Source organism: Microtus pennsylvanicus, chromosome 7 (genome assembly GCF_037038515.1).
Source record: "Microtus pennsylvanicus isolate mMicPen1 chromosome 7, mMicPen1.hap1, whole genome shotgun sequence".
Taxonomy (NCBI): domain Eukaryota; kingdom Metazoa; phylum Chordata; class Mammalia; order Rodentia; family Cricetidae; genus Microtus; species Microtus pennsylvanicus.
In genome coordinates, this window is record NC_134585.1 from 54757214 (window position 1) to 54770517 (window position 13304).

General features: G+C 47.9%; 1 protein-coding gene across 22 annotated transcripts in view; it reads left to right on the top strand.

Moving 5' to 3' along the window:
• The window catches only part of Trerf1 (transcriptional regulating factor 1), a 222821-nt gene that overhangs the window by 35366 nt on the left and 174151 nt on the right, over positions 1-13304 (top strand). The gene's annotated exons all lie outside the window — the stretch shown is intronic.

The window sequence follows — 13304 nt, forward strand, 5'->3', positions numbered from 1 at the left end:
ACAGATCATATCCATTGATACGTCCACACACAAAGATTATAAGAAGGAGGAACTGGGAAGCCAGCTCACAGACAGCTGCCTGGGGGCTGGGAATGCTTCAGATGCAGGTGTGTGGAAGACAGTGGTGTTTCTGTTCTTTTGGTTTTAGTGGTTTTACATTTATTTATTCTCTCTGTGCATGTGCACATGTGTGCATGCGGAGACCAGAAGAGAAAGCGCAAAGTCAGTTCTCGCCTTTCATCACCGTGCCCCGGGGATCGAACTCAGGTCCTCAGGCTTGGCCACAAGTGCTTTGACTCATGGAATCGTCTTGCCCTCCCCTTCCTTTTTTCTGGTCCAGAAGGTAAAGCTAAGTTTGAAAGAAGCTGTAGAAGGCATTTGATTTCATATAAATCAGGGCTTTTCAAACCATGCTTTGTAATCACCCAGGAGGTGGTCAAAGTCAATAATTAAAAGAAAATGAACTGGAACAGGAGAAAAAAAAAAGGCGAGGCAAAGCCTGGAGTAGATCGGATAATCGTGGCTCAGCACCGGCCCTCGGCCGCATTTCTTTGCTTTTGTGTATGTGTGTGTTCGTGTGGCTGTATGCTGAGTCACGCTATGAAAGAACATCTTCCTATAATTTTAAAGGTTTATTTATTATTTTATGTACACAAATGCTTGTTTGCACACATGTATGTGCACAGCATGAATGCCATGCCCTTACAAGCCAAAGGAAGGTGTCAGATCTCTAAAAATGGAGTAATAGATGGTTGTGAGCCACCATGTGGGGTGGTGGGAACTGAACCTGGGTGCAAGAGCAGCCCTTAACTGCTGAGCCATCTCTCCAGCCCTATGGAGCATCTCTGGGTGGGAGCAAGCGTGAAGAGCATTTGAAAGCTGTTACTATATGCTACATTTGCTGTTTATGCGCACATGACTGGGCTCTGTCCATATATTTTCTCATTTAAATTTCATAGCAAGCCAGTTACATAGTGGTGTATATATATAATTTGGGTGACTCTGAGGCAGGAGGATTACAAGATTGAGACTAGCCTGGGTACATAGAGTCATTCTATCTATCTATCTATCTATCTATCTATCTATCTATCTATCTATCTATCTATCTATCTATCCATCCATCCATCCATCCATCCATCTATCTATCTATCTATCTATCTATCTATCTATCTATCTATCTATCTATCTATCGTCTGTCTATCTATAAAGAGCTTTAGAATAACTGTTTGGAACAAATACTGTTCTCATCTTGAAGAGGAGGAAGGGTTCAGTTCAAAGAGGCCCAGTGATGTTTCTGGGGTTAGAGAGCATGTGAGAGACGGAGCCTGGAATTAGACCTAAGTTAAATTCACAAACGTTTGGTCATGGAGTTGGAGAGATGGCCCAGTGGGTAAGAGTGCTTGCCCTCTGGGCCTGACAATGGGAGTTTGATCCCCAGAACCTACATAAAAAGGCTAGATGTGGTAGCAAACATAGATAGTCCCAGTGCCCCTACTGAGAGATGGGAGGCGGAGACGGTAGAATTGCCAGCTAACCTGGAGTATGAGACTCAGCCACAGAAACAAGGGAGGCCCTCACTCAGCAAGGTGGGAGGAGCGAGCAGGTACAGACCTGCTGTTCTCCGCCTCCTACGTGTGTGCTGTGCCACGTGCAGCACCTGACTACAAACAGCAACAACAGTAGTAGTAGTAATAATAATTTGAAAAGCTTTGTCCTAGGAGCACACCCCCTGGCGCAGGAAGAGCTGTGGGTGGGGCCCAGGGTATGAGAAGAAGAGCTGGAGATGGGAAGGACTGGGGTGGAGGTGGGTGGCCACCTGCCAGGGACGTGAGGATAAGCCCTCATCCATCCCAGGTCACCGTGGTCTCTCATGACATAGCCTAGGACTTAAGCAGCGCAGTCTAAAAGGTCATTTCCAACCCTCTAGCGACTTAGACTCTCAATTGGAATGTGACATAATTAACAGAATGGGTTTAGATTTGTTTATAAGTGGGATTTTCTTTTAATAAGTTCTTGACTTCTCTGCAGCAAATAGGCACTTATTTTATGATTTAAAGAAGTTATTAAAAATAAAATGTTTTTGATTATCTGTAATGAATTCATCTTGTGACTTGTAGCATTTTAAAAAGTCATTAAAAAGTAAATAGTGCTGCAAAGCAACAAGAAACTTTGAGGGAGAGTCTTCCTGGCAAGTGTTCGAGCGACAGCTGGGAGCTGCTGTTCCTCCTCCTGTGTGGGCCGGCGATGCGCAGGCTGGCCAAGCAGGCGATTGGTGGGCGTCAGGACTGCAGTGTCTTATCTGCTTCCTGGCCGGGCCCATCCTGGCCCATCCTCCCGGTGCAGTGCAGGAGCAGGCAGGGGCCCGTGGCTGGGGAGCTTTGCTGCAAAGGGAAATAAATGTCTGTGGACTGTATTTCAAGGTGGAGAGGGTCACAGAGACCGCCACACCCACCACTCCTTGCTTATGAGCTGAGCCCTGAAGAGGGCACACGACTCTCCTTTTGAGCGGTTTCCTGCAGCGTGGACCTGGAACCTGCCTTCGAGTGGGCTAATGTACTTCTTTGTCAAGACAAGGAGGGAGCTGCAAGTTGGGTGAAGTGGCTGTTGTTGGGGAATAAAGAGCAAAGAAGGATTACTTTCTTCTTGCTGTTGTTGTGATAGTGTCTCCTGTAGCCCAGGCCAGCCTCAAGCTCTCCATGTGGTCAAGGATGACTTTGAACCCGGGATTCTTCTGCCTCCACACACAGGCACAACAAGGCCAACCTTATGCGGGACTGGGACTGAACCCAGGACTTTATGTACGCTAGGCAAACTCTTGCAGCTGAGTCATGTCCCCGGTATTGAAGTGTCAGTTTTTAGCTTTCTTTTCCTAAGGGGCTCCAAAGAGAAGTGAAAGTTTAGTAATATAGTTAAAATAACTTCCGGTCGGTAAGTTTAGGGGCCTGAATTCTGGCCTCTGCTTGAAAATGAACTGAGTGATTTGGGGCGAAGGACTTAACCAGGCTTCTGGAGGGTAAATTAATTCTTCTTTTAGTATTCCTTAGCCCCACAGAAGGGCCTAACAGAGCCTGCCTCAGCCTTGGGTTCATTCAGAGCCCATGGCCGGCTGTTGATTGAGTAGCTGTCATTAGTCAATGTGTGGTCATTCCCCATCCTGCTGGGTGGGTACCAGGCATCAGGGAACTGAACATCTGGAGCATCTGGTTGCTATGGGAGCACAAATGACACCTCCTTTTCTTCCAACCCCTTGAGTTCAGGTGGGCTGCTGGGGTTCTGTACACAGTGGCCACTGAGGGTGTTGGTCGGCTGGCCTGCATGGCTTAACTTCCTGGGTCATATGCATGTGGGCTCTGGTCTGTTTTGGCACATGCACTGTGATGGTTGTCTCTGTAGATCATGCACTGTGATGGTTGTCTCTGTAGATCATGCACTGTGACGGTTGTCTCTGTGGATCTAGCACTTTCATAGTTAATTTATCACCATGGCTATAGGTGTGAGGCCTGAAACCCAGGCCATCTGATTCAGAGTACACAACTATGTATAGGCACGTAACTCGCGGGATCGGGGACTCTGCAGAAGGAGTGGGGAGAGGAAGCTTTTTCCAGCTTCCCAAAACTCGGGGAGATGAGGCAGGGAAGAAGCTACTGGAAGAGCAGGGCTGGAGAGATAGATGGCCAGCGGTTAGGAGCCCATGCTACCCCTGGATACCACCCAGGCTAGGCTCCCAGCATCATAGAAGACAGCTTGCAGCTGCCTGTAACTCCCTCTCTAGGGGATCCAATGCTCTTTTCTGGCCTCAACGATCACTGTACCTGATTTTCCCTCACTTAAAAAGAGAGCCGCAGGCAGGTCTTATCAGTTTCCGCATCTTCTTGGAAGGTCCAGATAGATTTCTCTGTACTGGCCCACTCCTAACGTGTTTTCCTTTGACTGTGAACTTCAGTGTGAACCTTGGTGACTGTAGCTGGGAGGAAAGGCAGGTGGAAGGCTGTTCAAGGTTTGTTTTTCTTCCTTATCAAGGCTAATGATGTGACACTTTAAGGCTTTATGACTTAATCTGGTGGCATCAGCTCTTAAAAGATCTGGCTTAGGGCAGCTTGAATGGTTCTGTGAAAGTAATTAGCTGGTTGTTGTGAAATCTAGGGGGTGGTTCTTTCCCACTAATGACTCCAGGCTGTCCTGCCTGTTAGGGACTGGCCTCCCAGTAAACACAGACCGTGTGGATTCATTTGTGTTTACCTCTGTAAGAACGCGCCCTACTTGCCCCCTGCCTTGCACACCCCACTAATTTTCTCTCAGCTCATGGCCTGTGAGCCCACCACAGTCTCGGAAGCATCTAGTCCTCTGCCATCCTGGAGTAGCATGATAGGGAGGAACTTAGAACAAAATAGAGCCTGGGGCCGCACCTACAATAGTGCGCTCAGGATTTTCCTCAGTAGGTGTGCCTGTGTGCACACATGAGTGAAGCCAGAGGTCAGTCAGTGCTGGGTGTTGTCCTCAGCCATTCTGCAGCTTAGCTTTTGAGACACGGTCTCTCACCGAATCTGGAGCTCACCAGCTCCTGTAGACTGACTGATCAGTGAACCCCAGGAGTCCTCACGACAGGGCTTCCCCATTGCCATGGCCAGGATTGCCAGTGAGTGCCATGGCTCCAGACGGTTTTTTATTTTTATTTTTAGTGAGCTCTACATTTTTCTCTGCTCCCCTCCCTACTTCTCCCCACCCCTTCAACCCTTTCCCAAGGTCCCCATGCTCCCAATTTACTAAGGAGATCTTGTCTTTTTCTACTTCCCATGTAGATTAGATCTATATGTGTCTCTCTTAGGGTCCTCATTGTTGTCTAGGTTCTCTGGGATTGTAATTTGTGGGCTGGCTTTCTTTGCTTTATGTTTAAAAACCACTTATGAGTGAGTACATGTGATAATTGTCCTTCTGGGTCTGGGTTACCTCACTCAAAATGATGTTTTCTAGCTCCATCCATTTGCCTATGAACTTTGAGAATTGGAATCAGGTCCTCAGCTGCCAGCAGTTCACAGACTGGGCCATCTCCTCTGCCAGAACTCGCCTTTGACAGGGTGGTCAGGAATGCTTTAATATGAAGAAGTTTGGGACTAGCACAGATGGCCCCTGAGGTTAAAAGGATGGGTGATAATGTGGTTTTGATTGTGTAGTAGGAAAAGAACTGTGTGATTCCTGTCTGCAGTCTACCATTAAAGCTTGAAATTTGTGTGTGTGTGTGTGTGTGTGTGTGTGTTATTTGCAGTTCACTTGTGGCAACGGCCCAGGGCTGTGGTTTTATGCACCCCTAGCTCACCCAAGTTCTTGGCACAGCTAGTCATTTCTTTGAATACAAGCCTGGCATCGTGGAGTGCAGGGAGTGTGGCCAGATTACCACTCTCTTCCTGTTCCCTTCCTGCACAGTGGTTCCCATTGCCGGCTCTGTGTGTGGTATCCACACTTCTTGCTGTGGCTCCAGAGCCCGCAGGTACAGGTTTATCCGGAACCTTACCTTCTCTAACCAGGCAGAGCGGCCGTCAGTGCCGGCTGTGCCCCTGCTAGAGGGGCCTCTAGAGCATCCCAGAAGGGGGGCACTTTGTCCTCACAGTGCTTCCACAGGGCATTCTGGGATTGTCTCCTGGGTCTCGCTCTTCATTCTGTTGACCATGTCCAGGTGCACCAAGCATTTCACCCCGGGAAGGGCGTGGTGAGTGAACACTTGCTGGCCCTCTGTCCTGGACGCTGCTGGTGTCAGCGAAGTGGAGAGTGGGAAGACGAGATAACTCGTGGTGAAAGATGTTGCGGCACAAACCCGAGAACCTGAATGTGATCGCCAGAGACTTCAGTGGGAGAGAGGACTGACTCCTGACAGTTGTTCTCAGAGCTCCATGTGTCCGCTCAGCACACATGTGCTCACACACACACACACACACACACAAACACACACATGCATGCGGGCACACACACACATGCATACACACGTGCGCGCACACGCACTCATGCACACACGCATGCACACACGCACACACACATACACACACACGTATTTTACATTTTTTTAAAAGAGAGATGACGGGGCCTGGTAGCTGCTGGAAGGGCCCTCCCTGGACCCGGAGGGTGTGGTCATCTGATAACAGCAGGACAGTGTGTGGCCCTGGGCATTTTTTCCTGGATGGCTGAGGCAGGTTTGTTTGCTTAGTGAAGACAGTCTGTCATGAAGGGAAGTCGGGGAAGGAACTCAAGGCAGGAACCTGGAGCCAGGAACTGATGCAGAACCGTGGAGGAACGGTACCTGTTGGCTTGCTCCTCATGGCTTGCTCAGCCTGCTTTCTTATAACATCAGGCACACCAGTCCAGGGATGGCACTGCCCACAGTCAGCTGGGCCCTCCCACATCCGTCATCAATCAAGCAAATGTACCACAGGTTTGCCTATAGGCCAGTCTGGGGGGGGGGGGGCATTTTCTCTTCCAAAGTGACTCTGGCTTGTGTCAAGTGGACATAACACCAGCGCAGTCAGGATGGCGATGCTGTCTGTTTCTCTGGGCGGTATTTCTGGTTTGCTGCAAATCTTTCTTCCTCTTTTCCTGTGAATCTCATAGTGATTAAAAAAAGCGGCCTTGAGTGTGGTGGGGAATAGGGGTTCAGGATTCAGGAGCCAGGCTGATTTGGCGTTGCCCAGTAAGGTCTGGGGTGAAGGCTATAATTTACTTCTTCAAGGGAATCTGGAGTACTCTTTCACTGTGTTTAGAAATAATTTATGAATTATGAATTATGAAAGTGTGTGTTTTTTAATTTTAAAAATAATACCAAAATAGAACACAACGTAAACAAGCCAGTTACTGGAGAAGACCTGGAGAAACGGAACAAAACAGATAGAGGAGCATTGAAGGTTCCGCGAATTTGATATCATCCACATGGGCCTAGAGCAGGGAGAACGCTCGCATTCTCTGCGTGAAGGTAGGACAACAGCGTGACAGAAGAGCAGAGCATGCGTGCCCTGCACCACAGCGTGATTTCCGTCTCGTGGGCCGCGACACTTGCAGAGTCCTTGCAGGACAGAGTCCAGCTGCCCCCGCGGGAGCTGCATGGTCGTGAGGGCTTCTGAATGGGAATTTGGGGAGAGGGTAGTTTTAGGGTTACTAGTAATAAGCATTTGTGGTATTATAGGATCTGAGGAGAAAATAAGATACGGAAATAGTTGATAAAAAAATTAAACATCCGTTTCCAATAAAAACTCTTATGGGAATAATTAGGTGCTTCCTCAACGGGGGAAGGTAGATTTTTGTCAAGCCAGTAGCTAAAGTTTTGCTAATATTGAGGCAGCGAACAGGAGGTGTCCCACTAAAGACACGTGAAGAGACTTAGGATGAAGCTCAGTTGGCAGAGTGCTTGCTTCCCAGGCACACTGCATAAACCGTATGGCGACTCAACCCTCGATCTTGGCACTCAGAGCATCCTGGGCTACATAGCCCCTTCCAGGCCAGGCTAGCCTGAGCTACACAAGACCTTGTCTTAAAAAAGAAATCATAAAAATGTTTTATCATCTTAAAAACTCTTTTCTAAATTTGATACCGGAGTATAAGCCATAGAATAAAAGATAAATAGAATTTTTTTTATTGTGAAAATGAGCATTGCATGAAAAAAACCTCAAACGACATCAAAAGATGACAGTCTGAGAAAAAAATTGCAATCTGCCTAGAAGGAGCCCATTTTCTTGGCATACAAAGAGCTCTGGGAAATAAAGGGGTCACTAATTTTGCTAAAAATTAAATGAAGGGCATAAACACAAATCTGCAGGGAAAATGGTGTGAAAGTTTTTCAGGATTTGGAGATGCGCAGACTGGCACGTGATGCGGCGAGCCTCGACAGGAGGGCATCCGGAACCTAACGGATCGAAAAAGATGGATGCGCTTGATGACACACTGATCTGGTCACAAGCCATTTCCCACTTGCGGGCGAGAGCCAGTGGGTATCATTGTGCGGGAAGGCCACCATGCTACTTATTCAGATTATGAAAGCCCGTATTCTGGTCCCTAGCCATCCCAGATCGGTGCCTGCCCTGGAGGGAAATTCCCGGCATGTGCAGTGTTCAGGGGATGTTGCTGTAATAGTGTCAGGTGAAAGACAGCAATATAAATATCAATCCATAAAAGAAAGGCTAATAAAAGCTGGACCTCTGGACCATTAGAGGGTCAATAAATCAACCTAGTGGATTGTACACACAGTGAAGTGAGAGTGGAAAATAGTGGTGTCCATTGCAACATGACGGCGAATCTCTGGGGGTGGCATTTTTTTAATAGTCATAAATATGGACTGGATCATAGTATACATTTAGTTAATCGGTGTGTGTGTGTGTGTGTGTGTGTGTGTGTGTGTGTGTGTGTGTGTGTGATGGGTCTTCCCATGAGTGTGGAGGTATGTGCCTGTATGTGGAGACAAAGGCTGACGCTGAGTGTCTACCTCGATTGCCCTCCACCTTATAGACCAGGGCAGTGTCTCTCATTTGAACCCAGAGCTCATGGATCCGCTTAGTGTAGCTGCTTGGCTTTCCCCGGAGAATCTCTTGATTCTGCCTTCCCGAGCCCTGGGATTACAAGCAGGCCACCACGCCCACAAGGTGTTTGGGCATTTATGTGGTGCTGGGGATCTTGACTTTGAGCCCTCATGCGTGCGTAGCAAGGGACCCTCTCCTGAGCCCTAAATTGCACTTCTTGAGACGATACTGTGGTGGCGCGTGCTCGTAATCCCAGCACTTGGGAGACAGGCAGAAGGATCAAGAGTTAAAACTTTGAGACCAGTCTAGGCGACATGGCAGCCTAATTCCAACAACTAAAATCAACCAACCGAACAAACAGAATCAAATTAAAAAAAGGAATTTATTAGGTTGATACCTGCCCAAAACTAGCTCTCAGAAAAGTGACAATGTATGTGTGCATGCATGTATATAGGTAGCCTGCTTGTTGACCGTAGGACCATCACTTAAATTGTGCTTTTAAGATTTATGGACAGAATCCAGAGTGCCCGCAGCTGCCATCTGTCTTTCCCTGTTCATTAGCTGGGAAGGAAATCCCAGGCTGAGACTTCCCGTGCATCGAGGCCATGCTCCCTTTCTAAGTGTGGGTGGAGATGCCCAGGGCGGTGAGAAGCCTGTTGGCCAACATGCCTACAAAGATCTCCCGTAGCGTTTGTGGATTTGTGAGGCCTACCTACCCAGATCCAGCCTGTGACATCGTGGGTGTGGACAGCCTCACAATTACTTCCTGTAGCTCCGCCTGGGCAGACTGGCCTGAGGAAGCTGAGACTGCAATTCTTTCCGGCTGGGATCCCGGCCCCAGTCACTGCTCCTCGGGCTCTGACACAGCGGAGTCTCCTGCTTTGTTCTACATCCCATTTCCTTCTCTAAGTTTTGGTTCTACTCAGAGGCCCTGTGTGGCTTCCTGTGCTGCTATGATGCTGGGTGCCCAGATCCTGGTGCCCGCCTACCCTCTGTCAGGAATGTAAGGATGCGGCATTTGTTTGAATGCTACTCTTCCACTTGCTGGTCCTGTGACTCTAGGGTAAATTATTTACCCCAGCCGGACCTCACCCTCTTTATATGTGTGGCAGGGACACTAGGCTGCCCTTCGGAGAATGGCCGCACAGAGTGTGTGACAATAACCTGTGGGTTAGAGCCCTGCTGCCCTGAGTCTGGGGTGTTGTCATGATAGATGATTTCTTTATCGCGCTGCAAGTCACCTGTGCCGCTTTGGGGCACTTCCCAGGGCCATTCTTAACTCTGTCCCACGTTGACCCTCTAGAGACTGCCCCTGCCTTCCCTTGGCAGGAGGTCTGCCCGCCACTACTCGGCCCCTCTGTTTAAGCTTAGACTTGAGTCAGAAGAAAACCACAGATCACTTCATGTCGAAACACGGGCTGGCCAGGGAAAATGGCGCACGAATGCAGTCTCAGAAGCCAGGAGGTGGAGGCAGAGGGTTAGGGGAACGAGGGTCACCTCTGCCTCATCACATGTTCCAGACCAGCCTGGGTGGCATGAGACCTTGCCAGGCAGAGCCTAATACAAAACAGCCTCAAAAAAATCATCCGTGAGCTAAAGACCTGGACGGACAAATGACCTGACAGCTTTGGGATGTTTATTGAGTAGCTACCAGCCACTGAGCACGTAGCTCCGCACAGGCAATGTATTTATGCCGCTCCTCAGGGCCCCGAGGGAGTTTTGAGGGGCATTCAGGTATCGGGTCATTTGGTTCTTTTAAAGACCTCATGAAGGAGCCTTGATATCTACTTCAGAAAAGTAGGAGTTGGGAGGCCTTCGCAGAAGAGGTAACATTTGAAGTGCATCTAGTAGGTTTGTACCTTAATAATAGCTTTTCTATGTGAATCTCTCTCTCTCTCTCTCTCTCTCTCTCTCTCTCTCTCTCTCTCTCTCTCTCTCTCTAGCTTTTCGAGACATGGTTTCTTTGTGTAACAGCTTTGGCTGTCCTGGAACTCACTCTGTAGACCAGGCTGGCCTCGAACTCACAGAGATCGCCTGCCTCTGCCTCCTGAGTCCTGGGAATACAGCTATGTGCCATTGTCACCTGGCTCAAATTTAAGTTTTAAACAAACAAACAAACAAAAATACCCCAATCCAGACAGGTCTTGTATGACTTCTCAGGCTTTTGGTTAAGATCAAGTTGAAAGTATATCTTGAAGCTGGATGTGATGCTGAACGCCTGTAATCCAGGCACATGAATGGTGGAGACAGATCGGTCCTAGGCCAGCCTGAGCTACACGGGGTTCTGTATCAAACCCCTCTTCCAGTTGAAAGATAAGGCTGGGATGTAGCTCAGTTGGTAGTGTTTGCCTAGTGTGCTCAAGACCTTGGGTACCAGCCCCAGTGCTTCATAAACCAGGCGTGGTGGACTGTGTCCGCGATCCTAGCCCTTGGAGGGTATAGACGGAAAAATCTAAAGTTTAAGGCCATCCTTAACTGCTTGTGCAGTTTATACACTACCTCAAAACCAAACAGCCAAGTGAAATTAGATAAAAAAATTGAAGTCTTGAGAAGTTACTAAACAACGCTTATCCCAGGAAGGTAAGTCCAACTCAACACAGACTAGCGTTAGGAGAAATAAAGTGTAAAAGCTGGACGACCTCGGAGCGGGGACAGAACCTGAAATGTAATTGAGACTCACCAAAAGTTTGATGAATAAAGAAATTTGATATCACTAAATGCAGAAAAATACTGAAAATCCATGATATATGTAGTATTACATATCACAAAATTAAAGTAGGCATGTCAGAGACTCTTTTCCTACACCCAGGGATGGGTCTGTGTGCGATCTGGTTGCAACCTTCCATAGAGGCTGCTTTGAAAGGAGAGAAACAGGAAGTAACCCCAGTGCCTCTTATCTCAACTCCTCTTTAACAGAACCTTGACAGAGGCTTGTGACAAAATAGGAACAAAACAGAGAAAAATACTAGCGGGATTGGCACAAGGAAGGAAGAGATAAAAATACGCTGTTTACGAATGACACAATTTCTAGTCAGAGAAGATGACCGGCCGCTCTGGGGCTGCTTTGTGCATGGACGCTAAAGGGTCTGAGGCTGACGCCTGGATCTCATGGTCACGCAGTGCCGCTCCAATGAAGGCTGCAGCTGGAAACAGCGTGAGCAGGGACAGCCAGTGTCCTGAAGCTGGCTAGAGAGGAGAGCAGGAGACATTGGAGCTATATCGTAGTGTTAGGGCAAAGCTGACCAATGAGAATCGAGTATTTACCCTTGGTGTAAAGAGCAACTATGTTTGAAAATTCCATAAAAATCCTTAATACCAGGCACACGCCTTTAATCCCAGCACCTGGGAGGCAGAGGCCACTGGATCTCTGCGTCTGAGACCAGCCTGGTAAAGGAATACATTTTCTAAAAACAATAGAGTCAACACTAGGTGAGGTGGGGCATGCCTGCAATCCAAGCACTGGGGATGTGGAGGTGGCAGACCGACATTCAAGGCTACATTTTGCATTTAGGCCAGCCTGAGCTACATGAGACCATGTTTCAAAAGTAAATAATAATAAAGCAAAAATAAGCAAAATCCTATAAGAGGGTGAAGGAATGGATGAAGAAACAGTTGTGATAACCCATGGGCAAGGCACACTGAGAATTACACACGGAATGATCCCATGCTAAAGGCAGGCACATAGGCTGTGTTGGCGGCCCTCTCAGCCTGGGGAAAGATAATTTCATAGGAGGTCCAGATAAACAGATGTGCAGGAGAAATGTAAGGTAACGTTTATAGACATTTGGCCAACTCAGCGGTAGTATTTCATTGGGCTTGTAGCATTAGTTGTAATTGGGTTGTTGTTGTTGTTGTGATGATGATGATGATGGCAGAGTCTTGATAGGTATGTAACGTTGGCTGTCCTGGAACTTGATATATAGGCAAGACTGGTCTTGAACTCACAGATATCTGCCTGTTTAGGCCTCTGGAATGCTGGGAATACAGATGTGTCTGGGCTTGGGTCAGTTTTACAAATCCTATCCTTGAGGCCAGTGGAAAGAAATTGGGCACCTTGTCCTCCTCCCCGGCAGAAGAGTGGAGCCGGCCTTTCAGGAGAGTATCATGGCCTTGGACAACAAAAATCACAGCAGTGTCTGCACCGTTGGACCAGTATTTTGGCTTTGGGGGGAGTAATGCTGAGACAATGCCGGAGAGGAGGAAAGTAACACTCACCAAATGGAGAAAGCAGAGTAGGCTCGGTGCGTGGTGTTAGGGCATGTTAGCGTAACTGCCAGGGTGGAAATGCAGATCCCACCCTCCAGATCCAAGGTGGACTTTTCCAGAAGACTTGTCATGTCTGGTCCTTTACTAGGTGGATGCACTGTTGAGAAGAGCCCAAGCCTGCTGGCTGGATCAACTATAACCCAATGAACGTTGAGTCACAGACTTTGGGTCTGGCTAATAGAGTTGCATAATTGCTTGCTTTTTCAAGTTCATGACAATGAAGTTTTAATTTAAAAGTCATTTAGTTAATGTTCTTTCCAGTAAAATTGTGGCGGTTACATATTGCAGTTTGTTTAATTTAATAATTTTCCTTTAAAGTTGTAGTTATTATTTTGTGTGTGCGTGTACTAAGAACGCGCAATAGCATTCGATGATAGTCAGAGTACAACTTCTGCCTACCTAGCCCGTGGGTCTTCAAGTTGGCAGGCTCAGCAGCCTGTTTGCCCCCTGAGCCATCTGGGTAACCCAAAGGTAGAGGAAGTTTTTGCATTGAAAGGAAACGTTAGGCCCCGGGCAGCCGCACAAACTGGATTTGAGTCACTGAGT